Raw genomic sequence first — 17,246 nt, forward strand, 5'->3', positions numbered from 1 at the left:
AATAAACCTCTGTTTCCTCAACTAGAAAAGGAGGTTGAGCCATGTGATCATAAACCTCTGAGATGTGTTGCCAGGATTTGTCCCGTCTCCGAATCCCATGAGGGGAGGGAGCATCGGCTGAGTAACTCCCAGGTATTTTTCTGAACCTGGGGCATGAGTGATGGATTCTGAATGTGAAAGCAAGAAGGAAATAAAAAAGCCAAGGTGTTCCTTGCCTTTCTCAGACTCGTGCTCACCCCTCCCTTCCAGGAACCACTGGCCGAGGACAAGAACCAACCTGCTCGGGCCGGACCTGAGAGTTGACCAGAAGGTGGACGACTGAGTCAGACAGGCCAATGTTTCTCATGAGAAAGAGTGTCAGCGTTTCTTCATCTCTCAGGATATCCCGAATGCGTATTCCTCTTCCTGTATATGAGTGAGAGAAAGATCAGGGTGCTGACGGGCAGGTGGGCCAGAAAAGAGAAAACATCTAGAATTCATTGGAAACATTTTTAACTATGTTCTTGGGTCCCCAGGAGTGCCTGGAGGTCAGGGCTCCTGCCAGTGAGCTCTCACCCAACACAGTCACAGAGTTCACTGCTGAAGCAGCTGGGCAAAATTTAGTGAGAAGGCACGAAGGCTGGGCAAAGCTAGCTCAGGATCCGGTGTGGGGTTGGTCTAGGACAGTGGTCAGCAAACTCATTAGTCAACAGAGCCAAATATCAACAGTACAACAATTGAAATTTCTTTTGAGAGCCAAATTTTTTTAACTTAAACTATATAGGTAGGTACATTGTTATTAACATAATTAGGGTCCTCCTAAGCTGGCCTTTGCTAAAAACGTCCTCAATCTGATTGAGGTACATTCGCTGAGGTCGACCCCTTCCAACTCTCCCAACCACACTTGTCTTGTATACTTGTTTCGTCTATCTCCTTTCGTTCATCCTCTCTATATGTCCACCCCCCACTTCTTCTAACGCCACTTCTTCAAAATAGACTCGCCCAGGCCGAAAACCGACTTCTGCACATGGGCCATGAAGTTTCAATCGCACTGTACGTGTGCGCCGCACATGGTATTTTGTGGAAGAGCCACACTCAAGGGGCCAAAGAGCCGCATGTGGCTCGCAAGCCACGGTTTGCCGACCACTGGTCTAGGACAGTGGATCTCAACTGGATCAGTAAGGAGCTGGAGCAAGGAATTTTGTCCCCCTGGGAATATTTGGGACCATCTGGAGACATGTTTGGTTGTCATAACTGGGGAAGTGCTAGTAGAGAACAGAGATGCTGCTAAACATCCCACAATGCACAGGACAAACCCACTCCCCGCCCCCCCCCCCCCCCCCCCCCCGAAAAAAGAACTATCTGATCCAAAATGCCAGTCGTCTAAGGGTGAGAATTGCTAGTCTAGGACTGGAGGGTACCCATGCTCTGTCCACACTGCAGCTGTCATGGGGTAGAGGGTCCTTCTCGGCGTCTTGTTAAGGCTCAGCCTCAGTTAAGGCTCTAAGCTCAGGGTATTGACATGGACTAAGAAAGATGGGGCTGTTTTGGTCAAGAAAAGTTTCAAGTGGAAAAGAGAGGATGGCTTGTTGCCTGGGCTTGCAATTTCATACCCTCGTCTTCCCAGTCACATTCTTTCTAGCTCCACTCAAAACCTGCTAGAAGCAGAATTTCTTTATGGGAGGCATAAAGGACTCCTAGCAGTTTAGGTAACCTTGGGGCAAGTGATTGAAAACCACTTTGTGTCTGTACTTTCCACATCTACCTCTCAGGATTGATGAGAGACAAGGAATGCAAAAAGTGCTTGGCTCTCAGGCCTGAAAACAGAGGGCACTCAGTTAATGCTATTCTGATTGCATCCATATTATTCTTAACCCTCCCGGGGAGTCACACCCAGGGTGCCCACCTCCTCTGCCTGCTTCCAGGCCCAACAGCCAGCCTCACGCTGGCCACTGTTACAGCCCATGAGGCGCTGGCCAGAGAGGAAGGTTACGGGCCCAGATATTTATGAAATCATTTCAACATTAAGGAAAAGCATTTGGGTTGCGTGAAAAATGCCTATCTCTACATTTCAACTTCTCTGGAGCCTGCCTGGCTGCTTATCGTTTAGTTCTTCTTTAACGAGATTTAATCATCAAAGCTCCTTCCAGAGCCCATCTCCTCCCTCCCTAAATTCTTCCCTCGCCAAGAGGCCTCAAGGCCTGGGCAGTGACAGCCATCCCTTCCTCCCTTCCGTTTTCCAGCGGTGACGCTGCCTGTACAGTGCCTGGTCCTGACATTGCTGCTCATTTCTCCTTGAAAGGGGATGGGTCAGCCACAGGCCTGGCCCTGCAGCTGGGGCAGGGCCACCCGTCCTGAGGTCCCACCCCACACTCACCTCTCTCCGGGGTGGGTGCCCTTTAGAGCTGTGCCGCTGGGTAGCTCGGTATCACTGCCCGCTGCCTTAGGGGAACCTGGCACTGGGAGGAGGGAGGCTGAGGAAGGAGGAGGCTCTGAGACAGGCTGTCCTATGAGATTCTTGCCTTCCCTCCGTTTGGATAAGTCCTGTCTCATCTTCCAAACTCAGCGCCTGCTCCCTCTTCCTTCCCCTGGGGAACAGCTCAGTTGTTCTTTTCCCAGTCACTTCTTTATGCCCAGTGTTATATTACACACACACACACCTCCTGAGAGTGGGGGGCTACGGACTCCTCTTCCATTAATACCCCTCATTCGACATAGCAATGCTGGGCACACAGACATAAGCCCTGGAGTCACCTCTGGGACACCCAGCACTAGAGCCCGACATGGGCTCAGAGCCTCATAAATGGAATGGCATGAGCACCCAATAAATACTGTTGTCTTGACCCCAAAGTCACGACCCCATTTGACTGTTTATCTCTTTGTTATTCTTTAACTCACTCACCTGACCTTACATACAAATACCTGCTGGGGAGAGGGAGATGGGAGAGATTTGCCCTGGTTTCTCCCAGGACCCCACCCAGGAGACTGGCCCCAGAGAGAAGGGGCAGGAGCATTCTGGGTTCACACACCTGGGGAGGGGTGGGGGCCCCCCGGGGGGGAAGTGTGGGGCCCAGAATGTAAGAGGTGGCTGATACCAGACAGAGGTTTCACTAGACTCTCGAGGGAGAAATGTGAGCTGGGGGCCCGAGGAAAGAAAAATAAATTTAGCTTAAAATGTGGTTCTTCTTGTTTTCTTCCCCCTGGAAGATTAGAAGTGGGGGAGGGGCCGCGGAGGCCCTGGGAGCTGAGGGGAGCTGAAGTGGGAGAACGCTTGAGGCTCATGGGAAGAAGGTGTTTAACGATGATTGAGAGGCCACAGAGCTTACTTGGGGGTGGCGAGGAGGGGGCTTCAAGCTGTCTTGAACCATCAGTCCTCCCCTGGTGAGAATGCTGTACCACAGGTTTGCTGGAAGGGAAACCCCGCCTGGTCACCATCAGCATACTTTCCCAGGTGCCTGGGAACTGCCTGGCAAAAGCACACACCGCGGCAGCTGTCACCTCGCCTTCAAAGGCTTAACTCTGCACAGCTATGGGCTGCAGAGTCAGTGTTCACCCGGAGCGATGCCCAGGGGCCTGGGACAGATCTGAAATGGTCTGCAGTGTGACAGCGAACCCCAGCCTGGAATTCCTTCAGAGAGTGTCCCAGACGCTGCCTGGGGGTGGTCCCCTGTCCCCTCTCATGGCCGCTAAGGTCAGTGTTCTGCAGCGTCTCTGTTCTCTCTGGGGAGCCTTGGCTGGCCTTCCCTGACCTGGTCTCCCCAGACCTCGGGAGCCGTGGGCAGTCAGGGATTTTCCCCGGAAGCCCGAGGCCTGCAGAAGGAACCCTGTGCCAAGGCAAAACTCGTCCTGCTTTGGGGTTAGGAACTAGTGATTTGGGTTCTTATGCACATGCTGTAAAGCCACAGAGAAGTTGAGGTTAGAAATGACTTCCTTTACACTTCCTCCCAGCCAGGCTCAATGCGAGGATCCAACTCCGAATGAAATGTCTGCTGGCGAACAAGCAGGCAGGCACTCGGGGTGGCGGGACAGCCACTTTCTCTTGTGCTGTTTAACCTTAGAAGTAAAACGCCTTCTGCTTGGTGTCCCCACCCTTTCCTCTTACTATTAAAGTGCTGACTGTGCTCACAGGACTAAATGCTCAGCCCTTCGAGCTCCGGCTCAGTAAATCCTAACCAAAGCAACAAAAGACGGAGTGTTTGTAACTCGGTTTTACTACATAAAGTATACACTTCATTCTTTTTGAAGCCATTAGAGTATAATGAAGTAGTCCCATCTGAACAGACCCCTGTCCTTTGTTGCCCCAATGGGGAGTGAAGGGAGAAGGTGGCCGATGGGAGGACATCAGTCTCTTTAGAGAACTCACCACCCCTGATTCCCCTGAGCTCTTGAAGGGCCACCTGCCCGCCCCTCTACACGAGGGAGGGAGCCGTTGTTCACTTGGTCCTTCCACTTCTGCCCTGGAAGGGGGCCGCACCGGTGTGACACATCTCCTTCCCCAGGGCTAGCACAGCGCCTGGCTCAGTGGTGCTCCCCAACCGTCTGCTGAATGTTGACTGAGCTGCACAGCGAGGCTCCAGGGCTGATCTGCACTATTCGTCACCTTTCTTGCTTGGGATCCTGAGTAGGGGCTGTTCACCCAGTCCGCCAGTACCCTTGGCAGACCCCTGCCTCATCCCTGTCATCCTCTAAGGTCATCCTGAGAGTCATCGCCCCACAACCCCCTCCCCCCCCCCATCCTAGGAGCAGACATCACCCAGATCCAAACTGCTTCTGAGCCCCACCCCCTGATCAACCTTCCCCACATCCGCAGCCTTTTCTTCTCCCCTGGACGGTGGTGACCCCGGGGGTCCTGGCAGGCCTCTCTCCTTCCAGCTGGATGGTTCCAGCTGGAGCCCAGGCTGTCGCCATGCCCAGTCCCTCCGGCCATCTGCAGCGGAGCCTCCTGAAGACACGACAACTACACAACACCCACTTGTGCTGTAAGAAGAAGAGCTGTCAGAGTGGCTACTGGGGTTGAGCTGCTTTTCCCTGGGAGGAGAGTCGCAGGCCAGGGAGCTCCTCCACCCTCTCTCCTCACTGTTCCTGACTCCAAGAGGCTCTCCTCCCCACGCAGCCTCAGTGAGCATGTGACCCACCAGCCTGGCCTCACATTTTGTTCAACTCTTCACCAACTAAACCCTCACCTCTGCTCCACTTCAACCACCATGGCCGTACCCGGGGGCTTGTTCTCACCTGTGCCACCTGCCTTTGAAATCCTAAATTCACGTGCTTCATTTTTTAACCACAACCATTAACCCTACTCACTTTCTCGGCCCTTAAACAGGGCCAGGAAGCCCCCTGAGACCTCTAGCTCCTTGCCCACCCTTTCCCCCGCTGGCCTGTTTCGCCACTTCCATTCTCTTGCCCAGCCTTATGCATCCTGGAGCCCACATGTGCAGTTCTATCACCACCATCAACTTCTTGCCTCCTGGACTTCCTATGGCTCCCCTACAAGCCCCTGGCTCTGTATGCCCCCACTCTGCACGATCTCTGCCTCAGGGCCTGGGGTGCTGAATATCACTGAAAGAAGTCAAATGATTGTACATATTTATGTCATGATAAACATATGCTCTCTGACCTCCCAGAGTCCTTACCGCTACTTGGCATTGCTCACACGCGTTCCTGGTTAGCTTGCTCTCTACAACTCTATGGAAATGGTCCTGTACCTTTACCTTACTCTGAAAACCCCTCATCCCCTGCTTCTAGCACTTACCCTAGCCTCGTGCTCCCCAGAGCACATGCTCTTCTGGCATGCTCCTTTCTGTCTCTGGACTTGCTTTCCCTCCTTCCCAACTTTCTACCTTCTAGGCTGGTGGGAAGAGGAGTCCCCACCACGTCCAGATCCCATTTCCTTCTGCCTCCTCTAGTATCATTTCCCACCAAATCTTTCCTGCATCTTTAGTCTCTCTGATGTATGAGGGAGGTGAGAGGTAAGAGATGGCTGAGAACACTGAAGCCCACCTCACCTGCAGTTCTCTCGGGGTGAGTCTGGAGGGTGTCCATGAGTTGGGATAAGGTGCGGAGTTCTGTCCAAACCTGGCCAAGGTGCTGGCTCTCTGGGGCATCCATGAGGAGTTCTTGAAAATCACGATACACCCTTGTCAAGCTGGAAGAGAGACAATGCCTCATCAATAAAGGCATAGGCGTCATAATAATAATAATAATAATAATAATAATAATACCACCTTGTCCAATTTTTACAGATAGTATCTGCTTGACCTAGCTACTACATTATGTATCTTTGCAATAGTGCCAAGGTAAAAAGAAAATAACATTTTATTTCCTTGTACATGTCAGATAGCAGACAGGGGCATTGAGCAATTTTTTCAGTCTTCCCACTTTGGCAGGGACAGGTCACCTCTCATCTCCGTTCTCTAGGTGTCTTCTGTCTAGAGAAGCTTTAAACAGGATGTTAGTAGATGTTACTGGAGGTTCTTCCCAGCTACCGCCTGCTTTACTGAGACCTGCCCTTCCAGCCGCTTGTAGGGGGAGATTCTGACAGCCGTACTTAATCCACAAGTTCCTCCCTGCACCTCTCCAAGGCTGATTGGGCGAGGAGAATGAAGCCAGGACAACCGGATTTGTTTCCAGGAATTTAAATGATATTCAAGGATGCTCTTCTGATTGCCCAGACCAAGGTGCTGTGAACTGAACAACCCCACCAGCCTGGGAGACACTGGTCCACAAAGAGGCAAATGAAGTGGTGCCCAGAGAGGCGAAGAGGCTGGACCTTGTGGGCCCAGACGGCACAGAGCAGCTCCTGACGGCTCTCCGGTTCTTCTCCCACCCCTCCTGACACCTGTGTGCAGCGCCTTGCCTTTGGGAGAAGGTCCAGTGCCCAAATCATATATTTCCCCTGGGGCTTAACCTTGTCTAAAAGGGTTTCTGTGCCTTCTACTCAAAAGACCACCAAATAAGCCAATATTTCACCTATAATGAATGTGTGAAATGTGAAACCCAGATTTCCTGGTTCAAATGCTGAGTACAAACTAGAGTCTGAACCCCCCGTTCCCCAACTCTCACCCTTCAATCTATAGACACTGTCGGTGCTAGTCCCACCAAAGCTCCATCGAGCCTCACTGAGATGTCGCCAAGGCCCCCCAGATCCCACGGTGCAACCCCTGGGATCTCCCTAAGTGGGGAGGCATTTCTTCTCAGGCACCTCAACGAGACTCAACCTGAAAGTATAGATTGTAAAAGTGTTTGCAGCCACGGGAGCCCAGCTAAATATCACCTCCTGACTGTCCTGGGAAGACAGGCGTCCCTCTCCTACCTTTCCATAATCCAGGGGTCGGCGAGCAGTTATATATTGTAGACTCCTGGGCCCTAATTCTGTCATATTACTCAACTCTGTCACTGTAGGGCAAAGGCAGCCACAATTTGTTCCCAGTGGGGAAGGCTACCTCTAAGCATTAGGCTGACTTACTAAATGTTTTTTTTTTCTTTTTAGTTGAAATGTAGTTTTGTCCTGGAGGAATTATATCCAGTGGAAAGACTGGAGTCACCAGTTACCTCAGTCTCCATTTGACTTGGTGTTTATACAAGTGGTTGAAGCCCACTCTACAACAAGCCCTTGTTGGTGACTCTCGGTTATAAGCTTCACAAGCTGCAGCCCAAGTGCAGCCCACTGGGTGGAGGACGGCCCTGTCCTCATCCCTGAGCCTCTGTCTGTAGGTCATGCCTACATCATGCCCTCCCACCTCCGACAGGGAACTCCAAAGGGAACTCTCTTCCTCTGGGAGTGGTCTTGAAATTCAACCCCAGACCAGAAGTCATTACCTGGGAACCACAAGTCCCCTGACATCAGTGTAATGTTGTGTGTGCGTGTGCGTGTGTGTGTGTGTGTGTGTGTGTGTGTGTGTTTGCGCGCGCGCGTGTGTGTTCATTTTTCTTGGAAGAGGGGCGGGCCATCGGTGTTCATCAGTTTCTTGGAATGGTCTTCAGCCCCACAGGTAAAGAGCTACCGCCTGCAGCCAGATCCTCAGGTAGCGCGGCCCAACGGAACTGATGGCATCGGCAACAGAGGATTTGGAATGTGCCCTTTCCTGCTTGTAAACCTTACTTTATCCACCCTCAAAATATTTCCTGACCTTTGCCAAACCCCTCTGAAAACGCTTCACCAAACCCCTGACCTTTGATGTCCAAGAAGGCTTTTTTTAAAAAAAATTCACAAATTTGTGTGCCGCCCTTGTGCAGAGGCCACGCTGATCTCCTCTGTATCGTTCCGCTTTTACTATATGTGCTGCCCAAGCAGGCACTGTCCAAGAAGGCTTTTTTGTTTGTTTTCCTTTTTAAAACTATTTTTTAATTAATTTTAGAGAGAGAAAGGGGGGGGGGAGAAAGAGAGACATCAGTATGAGAGAGAAATACTGATTGGTTGCCTCCTGTATGTGCCCTGACCCAGGATCGAACCCACAACCCAGGTATATACCCTGACTGGGAATCAATCCAGCAATTTTTTGTTTTTGTTGTTGTTAATCCTCACCCGAGGATATTTTTCCATTGATTTTTAGGGACAGTGGAAGAGAGAGGGAAAGACAGAGAGAAACATCGCTGTGAGAGAAACACATCGATTGGTTGCCTCCTGCACGAGCCCTGACCAGGGCCCAGCCGGAGAGGAGCCTGCAACCAAGGTATGTGCTCTTGATTAGAATCGAACCTGGGCCCCTTTGGTCTGCAGGCCGATGCTTATCCACTGAGCAAAACTGACTAGGTCTCTAGCAACCTTTTGGTGCGTGGGAGGATGCTCAATCAACTGAGCCACACCAGCCAGGGCTCTAAGAAGGCTTTCAAAGAGTCAGAGACCTATCAGGATTGACCAGGGTAGAGTGATGTAAGGCAACAGAAGGGAGACTGAGTTTTTTCCACCCAAGCAAATGGATGACCTGGGGCAGTGGGCACAGCCTAGCAGGATGCTGCCATCAGACTTCAGGTCACATCTTGGAAATATATATAAGAACCAAGAAATCATGTCATGTGGTCCTAGTTTGAAGCTTTTTCCCCTAGTATCCTGACATCTAATAGAATGCTCCAGAGCGGATACACACCCTGCTCCCATGAGCTTAGGTGTTCAGCAAGTCACAAAAACACTCATTCAGCATTACACACTCTGTGTGTACGCGTGCAGTCCGGTGTATGACAGGAAGGTGTACAACCTTCTCCCCATTAGGTGGGAATCTCAACACTTACATGGAGTTGTTATAGTTGGACACAATTCCAGGAGATTCTCCCGGGGTGGGACTTTTAAAACAAGGATTGTTCACATTGCAGAAAATTCCTTGAAGCCATGGCAGAATTCCTGCTGAGGGCATTGCCTTGTTGGGAAAATGGCCTTTAAGAGAGGAAATGGAGACAAGAAGTTAGTCCTCCGGATCAAGTGGGATGAAGGCCCTAGGAGCTGGGCCTCTGAGGAAGGAGCCTGGTGCTTCCCGTCATTCATCAACATGTAAGAAGCAGGAGCACCCAATGTGCCAGGCCCTGTGCTGGGTACCTGGGGTAGGGTCTCTTCCCTTGAGCGCCAGTGTACTGGGGGGCCAGGCAAATGCTCTAATGGAGGCACAGAAGGAAGTGCAGAGGGGGACCAGAGGGAAGCACGTACTTTCATGGTGTGAAGGGCAAAGGGATTTTGGCTCAAGAGGCCTCCACAAGGAGACTTGAGGAGAAGAGGTTGACCAGTTCCTTCTTTTTCAAAAAAAATTCTCACCCAAGGATATGTTTTTATTATTAGTAGTATTAGTATTAGTATTTTAGAGAGAGAGAAACATCAATCAGTTGAAGGGATAGAACCAGAAACCTAGGTATATGCCTTACCCAGAATCAAACCCATGACCTTTTGGTGTATGAGACAACACTGCAACCAACTGAGCCACCTGGCCAGGACTCACCAATTCCTTCTTATGAGCACCTGCCTTCAAGCAGGCAAGAAAGTTGCAGATTACAGGCTCCTTGAGCAAGGGAGGGGGACAGAGAAGGAGAGGGATGGAAAAGCAAGAGTTTTATGGCCAGGAAGCTGATTCCGAATTCGGAGCTTAGAACTCATGAACAAGAGGGCGAGGAGCAATAGTAGGAGGTAGGAGATGGAGTAACTTTGCACAACTTCTGAGGTCTCATGTCAGCTGCCTAGAGGGAGATACCATCCTGCCCAGAAACCAGATGAAGGTTTTCCCAGAGGCGCTCACAGGCTCACCCTAGATCCCAGGACACCCTGGAGCCCAATAAGTAACATGTGATTAAGCATGATAGTTCCAGCATCCCTTTTCCTTATTTTTTTCTAGCACGATATATAACATGTCCCTAAATTGGTCTCCAAAATATTTAAGAGAACTCATCTATGCTCTGCTCCCTTCAAATACTAGTAAGAGTTTAGGTATAGAAAAAAACAAAAAATAACAACTATTCATCAGTAACCACATACAAGTATTTGTATAGAATGTGTAAGAATAAAGCATTAGCTTCGGTAACGCTGATGAATCTCTGTTTTCCGTGTTGTAGGCGTGAGAAGGTAATAAGCAGCTATGATCCGGCCCTACCAACCCCCAAGGCCTTTCTAAACAAAAGGATGGGACCTCCGGGTATACCAAGGCTACCCTGTTATGCTTACATTCATGTTTGCTGTAGAGTGGGTTGACGTTCCTTAACCAGATCAAGACCAGAAATAAAGACAAAGGCCACATGAGTTCCACCGCAAAGCGAATCTGGATAAACAAAACAAAAAGAGAAAGAGCAGTGATGGTAGGAGATTATAGGAAACATACCCAGAGCACATGCACTTCATCTCAGCGCCTGTCTATGCAATAGGACTTTGGTTGTGGGATATTTCCAAAAGGACTTCCTTTTTTGATCTCCTCTCCCATACTACCTCTACTATGATATATTAGGCCATCTGGGCTCCGTGTTGCCTCTGTTTTAGAAAACTGCATTAGCTCAGGACTCTCATCAAGGATCATCAAGATATGTGCTTCAGTGCTTTCCAGATGCTGCTGTGCCCATGAATGCAGATTCTGATTCTGTAAGGCCCTGCTAGATCTCGCATGTAACGCTGATGCTGCAGGTAGGAAAGATCTCAGTTTAAGCTCTCCTGCAAATAAGGAAACAGAGGTCCAGGGTGGGTGGGTTACCAGTGCAGTGTCACATCAGCAGTGATAGCATCAGGACCAAAATCCAGCCTCCCATCTTTCGGGTCAAGGCCCTGCTCCTCCCACGGCCCTGCCTTCTAACACACACTAGACTTTGTATCTGTGGTCACTGATGGATGAATGCATGTGCAAACGATTCTGTGAAACACTGTGATCCGTAGCAAAGTCAACAGAAACCTGCGTTTTACCAACATTTTTCCTTCTCCAAGGCCTTGTTGCTTAAAGAGACAAAGCAGGGCATACTGCTGTGGGTGTTTGCAATGCTGGAAGGAAGACATTGCTGACACCAACACTTGGTTGAAAATTGGGATTTAAATTTATGTTCAATTTACAGTGTGAGGACTCTGGATTCCAAAGGAAAAAGAATCAGTTGGTTGTTGCAGCCCACACTCTGAGGCATTGCATATAAGGGTGGAGGTTGGAGGTGTGGGATTTTGGGGGGATAGCAGATAAGGGGTATGTGAACTGGTGTAATAGTTCTTCCACTTCATCCCCATTCCAGAGACCTTAGGAAGGAAATACATAAGATTTAAAGAACTTAAGCAGGAGGCTAAGAATAGAGACTTAAATATATATAGATGAGGTAGGAGCTATTCACATGATTTTTAACCCTTTGTTGTTCTTTCCAAAGAAATGTGCTTACACTCTCAACAAAACGGTGGATACCATACCGGGTGCTAATGAGTGTCTGTTCCTTTCCTGCTAGTAAGGTCTGCCGAAACCATAACATAAACTGATAAGGAAAATGCATCGAAGAAAAAGAAGCAAAAACTGTATAGAGCACTGGGTTATTCTACAGTTGTAACTTATTACAAAATGTTTTACTGAAAATATGTCTAGGGACGATGTGTTAGAGCAAGCATGTCAAACCCGCAGCCCGCGGGCTGAATATTTTTGCGGCCCAGCCAATATAACAGTATGTAAGAAACGTTTTAATAAAAATTTCATAACTTAATTTTTTCAATATCCTGTTATACATAATTATCAATAATGAACTACAATGTTTGCTAATGACTGATTACTATAATCGTGATGCATTCATTTCTCTTACTCGTCTTACGCGCAGGCGTACCATTTCTCTCCACTAATACTAACAGCGAATATTTTAGCAGCTGATTGCCACGTCATTAGTCTTGGACTGACGTGTTTGGTGTGCACAACAGGAAATATTTCGCTTTTGGAGAACAAGAAAAATAGTTTTATTTGTGTTACGCTTATTAATTTGTGCAATTATTCAGTGTCTGATAAGTTTATGTTCAAGAAAAAATATTAATTTTTATTAAAATGTTCTATTATTTTATGTTAACGATTACTCATTTATTTCAGCCCTTTGTATTCAGCATATCTCTATCGAAATAAACCTACGTTTCTATGAAAATTGAAGCTTTTGAGTTTGTTTGTTTTTTGTGGCCCACATAAACTTAAACCTTGTTTATTTGGCCTGTGTTAACCTTTGAATTTGACATGCTTGTGTTAGAGGAAACACACAGAGATCTTGTGGGAAGAAGAAAGAATAATAGATTTTCCTGAAGGCATTCATTTTTCAGGGTTCCCCCTACACATTCTCCCACAAGATGGCAAAACACCAGTATTGAACAAACCCATCCAGCGTTAAAGGGACTGACCCCAGGCGCACATGAAAGCATTGGTTCTTTCCGGGTATGCAAATCAAAGGAGGAAGGGCTGAGCCTCTCCCCCAGGGAGCCTATCTCATTGTTAACGCTGCTCTTCCCAGACCAGCACCACTGTTCCCACAGCAGCCCACACTTCCCGTCGTCTTGTCCTTCATCGTGTGTGACGGTCACTGCTCTTTCATGTATGTGGCTCCCTCGCTGACTGTACGCTTCCTGAGTTCAGGGACCACGTCTATCCTCATCTACTGTGATTCTAGCACCCAACACAGGGCTGGGCTCATCATGGGTTCCCAATAAATTCGGAATGAGTGAGTCTTTGTCAAGACTGGTCTGGGAGGCTCCTCCAGGAATGCTGGAGGTGACACAGAGGCTCAGTTCCCCAATGGTTTTCAGATTTAACAAACTGCACTGGCTCCACGCCTTCCATCCCAGGTCCTCCTTGTCACTGAGTAAGGTTGGGGAGCAAGTCTGGCAAGATAGTGATGTAATAGGGGCAATCAATTAAACCAGTTGTTGTTCCTGGTATTTTTACCAAGGAAATGACAGCCAGGTCAGGTTCTACACACTAGATTCTTCCTTAAGACAACTGCCTGCAATCTTGGCTTTCTATCAGGTAAGCCCGCCTCTTTCCATGGAGCAAGTCCACTGTGTCAGACATTGATGCTGGCTTGGGAATGGGAAGGGCTGGGTTAAGAATCACTGTTGGTCTTGCCTAATTTCCAAGTCTCAGTTTCCTCATCCGTTGAATGGGACCATTTTGTCCTACACTTTACACTGGGGGTTAAGAGCATGTCAGTAACTGAGGTTTATACCTGGCTCTGCTCCCTATTAGCTGTATGACATGAGGTAAGATGTTCAGCTTCTCCGTGCCTCAGGGTCTATTCAGCCCATTTGCCAGTTTGGAGACATGGGGCCTCCTGAGAAACTAACCACCAACTGCCCACTGCTCCATATGTTAGGGGGTGGGACCAGGGAAGGGATCAGCCAGCCTGGCCTACCTGTTCCACAGATAAAATTCCCAACCCCAAGCTCATGCATCTCAGTCCTCTTCACAATGTCAGTCACATGCCCTGGCCAGTTTGGCTCAGTGGATAGAACACTGGCCTGTGAACTGAAGGGTCCTGGGTTCAACTCCGGTCAAGGGCACATGCCTTGGTTGCAGGCCCAGTCCCTGGCACCGGTTCAGGTGCATGTGGGAGGCAACCAATCTTTCTCACTTCGATGTTTCTCTCTCTCTCTGTCTCTCCCCTTCCCTTCTACTCTCTCTAAAAAAAATCAATGGGAAAAAATATCCTCAGGTGAGGATTAACACACACACACACACACACACACACACACCCCAAAAAACAATGTTAGTCACACACTCTCTCATTTACTCCCTCGCTCCCTCACTCCCTCACCCATTTGTGTGCTTATGGAGTTCCTGATCTTTGCAAGGCATGTAGTGTAAAGTCCTTCCACCAGTGGGGCCCAGATCAGAATTCTCCATTCCTCCTCCATTCCTTGCCTGGCCCTAGGACAGGTGCGGCTTTGCAGGTGTTGCTGTTAACCCAATCTCTGAGTTAGGGCTGCTGTTTTCAGCCTGTAATCCCTGCCCCTCACATGACCTCCGTGGCTGACCCAGATCTGCAGCTCTGGTGCGTCTGCGTGCTGGAATCATGTGGGAAGCTTAGGCCCAGCCCCATATCAATCACACCAGCACCCCCGATCCTGAGACATCAGTTTGGTTTTATTGTTTTGTTTTTAACACTGTCAGGTAATTCCAGTGTGCAGCTGGGGCTGGGTACCGCTGGCCTAGGTAGTGGTTGGTAATCTTTGGAAAACATTTGTTGAGAGGCCGATGTTATTGCTCTAACTCCGTGAGCGTTTGTTTTGGATGGAGGGACTGCTTTTCACACTTCGTTCCCTGCAAAAAGACCACCAGCAATTCTTTTCCTGCCTGGCAGGTCCTCACAACAACCTCTTCTCCCTCCCCCAGAGTCCTGCTCAGCACCCTGGCCCCAGAGCGGCATCCTTGTCCTTGATGCTCTACTGTGCAGGGCATACCCTAGGGAGAAATTCCACAGCATAATTAAAAACATGTTTTCAGGGCAGCGCTGCCTCCCCCCACCCCTTCCCTTTAAACATGTCTGTAGCTTTAATTAAGCCTAGCCAAACTCAGGAGGGGCCGGTGGAAATTTTCCCCCTAAACTGGTATTTCCTTGTTCAATGTATTTTTTGCTTCCCCTCCCCCTCTCTTTACCACTCAACCTACTTGGGGGAAGAGGGGTCCCAGGGAAGACAGAGTTGTGCTTGCTGTTTTAAATCTTGGCAAGTTAGATTTTCCCCCCTCCCACTCTGTTTTCAATCTAAAAGTGGGTAGCCGAGGCTTGAAATGAGCTGGGGATTCTCCCTTCTGCACTCAGAGCCCAGATGGGATTGTTAGCCCGGGTGAATATGACCCAGGACTTCCCTGTACCTGACAGGTTCTCCTCGCCTAATGCTTGGCCTGGGACCAAAGGCCATAGCTGTACCCAGTGCCCAGGTCTGGGGTCCTGGAAAGGATCAGCCCCTATCAGGCCTCCCCCAAATATCCTACCTATTCTGACATGAAAGCTGGGCCTGGGGAATGCCACCAAGGGGCCCTCAGGCTGTGAGTTCTCAGGGACAAGAGACAAACCTAAGGATCTTTATAAAACCTTCCTGCCGGGGCCTGGCCCATCGCAAATGTGGGTGGCTGTGCATTGGCCCGGGCAGTGCGGAGATCTGTCATTGGGGTGAATTCTTTGAGAAGTCTTCTCTCACCTGCTCCCACCCGTTTCTCCTCTGAGCTCCTAGAACTCATCCTCAACTCCCACCCTGGGCTTTATTCTATTCCTCTGTTGCTCAGGTTGCCTTGCTTAGTAATTGTGTTTGGCTCCAGGTCCCATGAGAGCAGGGGTGGTGCCTACCTCACCTGGCCATAGAGGATGTGCAGGGTTTTCCAGGCCCAGCGTCAGTTTACATCTGTTGTCCTGGTGTGGTTGTTAGTAGGTTAATAGGCCCCTTTCACTTTCCTGACTGCCTTGGTTTGAAGGCAGAATGAGATGGCCACCCTATCTTTGTGCTCTCCATGGCCAGACTATTAGGTAGGGCTTGATACCTGGGGGCAGTGTGGGGTAAGACCACGTCTGCCTGTCCTGGAGGCCCAGGTCCCCCTCCCCCAGTCGGCCGTTAACCTTCCCGGAAGCCTCAGTGACCTCACCAATGGGGGGGTTACAGGGGTGTCTTTGGGGGACTCCAGCTGAGGATTCTCTGAGGAGACAGTACAGTGCCAGGCACTTATGAATACTTTGTAAATGTTAACAGAGGAAGAAAAAAAGGGAGGAAGGAATAGCTGAAGATTTTTAGCTCATGCCCTCAGGGATTGGGAGGAGAGGAATGGGGAAAATTGGTATCTGTTTTTGCTCTTGCTCATAATAGTAAACACCCAAAACCATAGAAGTTTTAAAAACTTAAAACCTAGGAGTTGAGTTATGGGCTGAGTATGTTGTATTTTATTTTTTTTCTCTTAGAGTCACTATCTGTGGAGGCAGAAACTTCCAGAAGAACCAAAAGCTTAGGGAAGGATCCACAGACCCCTCCCTCCCCACCTCAGAGATAAAGAGGGCTGTGGAGGATGCCTCCACCTTTCCCAGGCATCTGTAAATTCCTGGAATGTGTCAGCAGTGGGGAAGAGGGCTGGAGGCACATCAGACAAGAGATCTCAATTTCTAGGCCATCAGGATGGCACCAAAGGAATGTCAGCCTAGACTAGGTCATTCTGGGAGATTCCCCAGCCAAGGTCTTCAGCCCGGATGGCCCATCTCACCTTGGAGGGGCTGTCAGTGTGCTCCTCCCATAGGAGTGGAGAAGACAGAGTCCCTGAAGAGAGGACACCAGGGAAAGGGAACAGAGACTGCGAAGGGCTCTGAGCCAAATCCTGTCTTTGAAAGGGACAATCTCTGTAACAGCAACATGCTAGCCACAGGCATGGAATCATTTCAGGCCAACAGCCAGTCCCCGGGTATACTTTTGGACGGCCACAAAGAGCACACTGAGAGTAAAATTAAGTGAGGATCTTAATTTCTTACTGAAAAGAGAGGGGGAGGAGGGAAAATAGTTGCACACTGGCTTTTCCTTCGCGTTCCGCATGCAGGAAGGGACTGTGGACTGTGATTTTCTTGTTTGCCATTGTGCACCCAGCACCCGGCACAGTGCCTGACCACTGTTAAGTATTTGTTAATTCAAGGAACAAATGAATGAATTTAACAATGAGTCTTGTTTGAACGTTGTCTGTATTCATTCTAGAGGGGAAACTCTCAGAAGCAAGGGATTGAGTCTCTGAGTACTGTTAGCACTTGGCTCCTGGGAGGGGGGGGGGGAGGGGGGAGGAGGGGACGGACAACTAATGACTTGAACGCTGATTTGAAAAGTCACACCGGCTTTGCCAGGAGCGTTT

General features: G+C 49.4%; 1 pseudogene; it reads right to left on the minus strand.

Moving 5' to 3' along the window:
• Window positions 1-8,176: 8,176 nt before the first annotated feature.
• On the minus strand, window positions 8,177-8,276 carry LOC118677899 (annotated as a pseudogene).
• Between the last annotated feature and the right edge of the window lie 8,970 nt (window positions 8,277-17,246).

The sequence above is a fragment of the Myotis myotis genome, unplaced genomic scaffold (assembly GCF_014108235.1).
Source record: "Myotis myotis isolate mMyoMyo1 unplaced genomic scaffold, mMyoMyo1.p scaffold_m19_p_2, whole genome shotgun sequence".
Classification (NCBI taxonomy): domain Eukaryota; kingdom Metazoa; phylum Chordata; class Mammalia; order Chiroptera; family Vespertilionidae; genus Myotis; species Myotis myotis.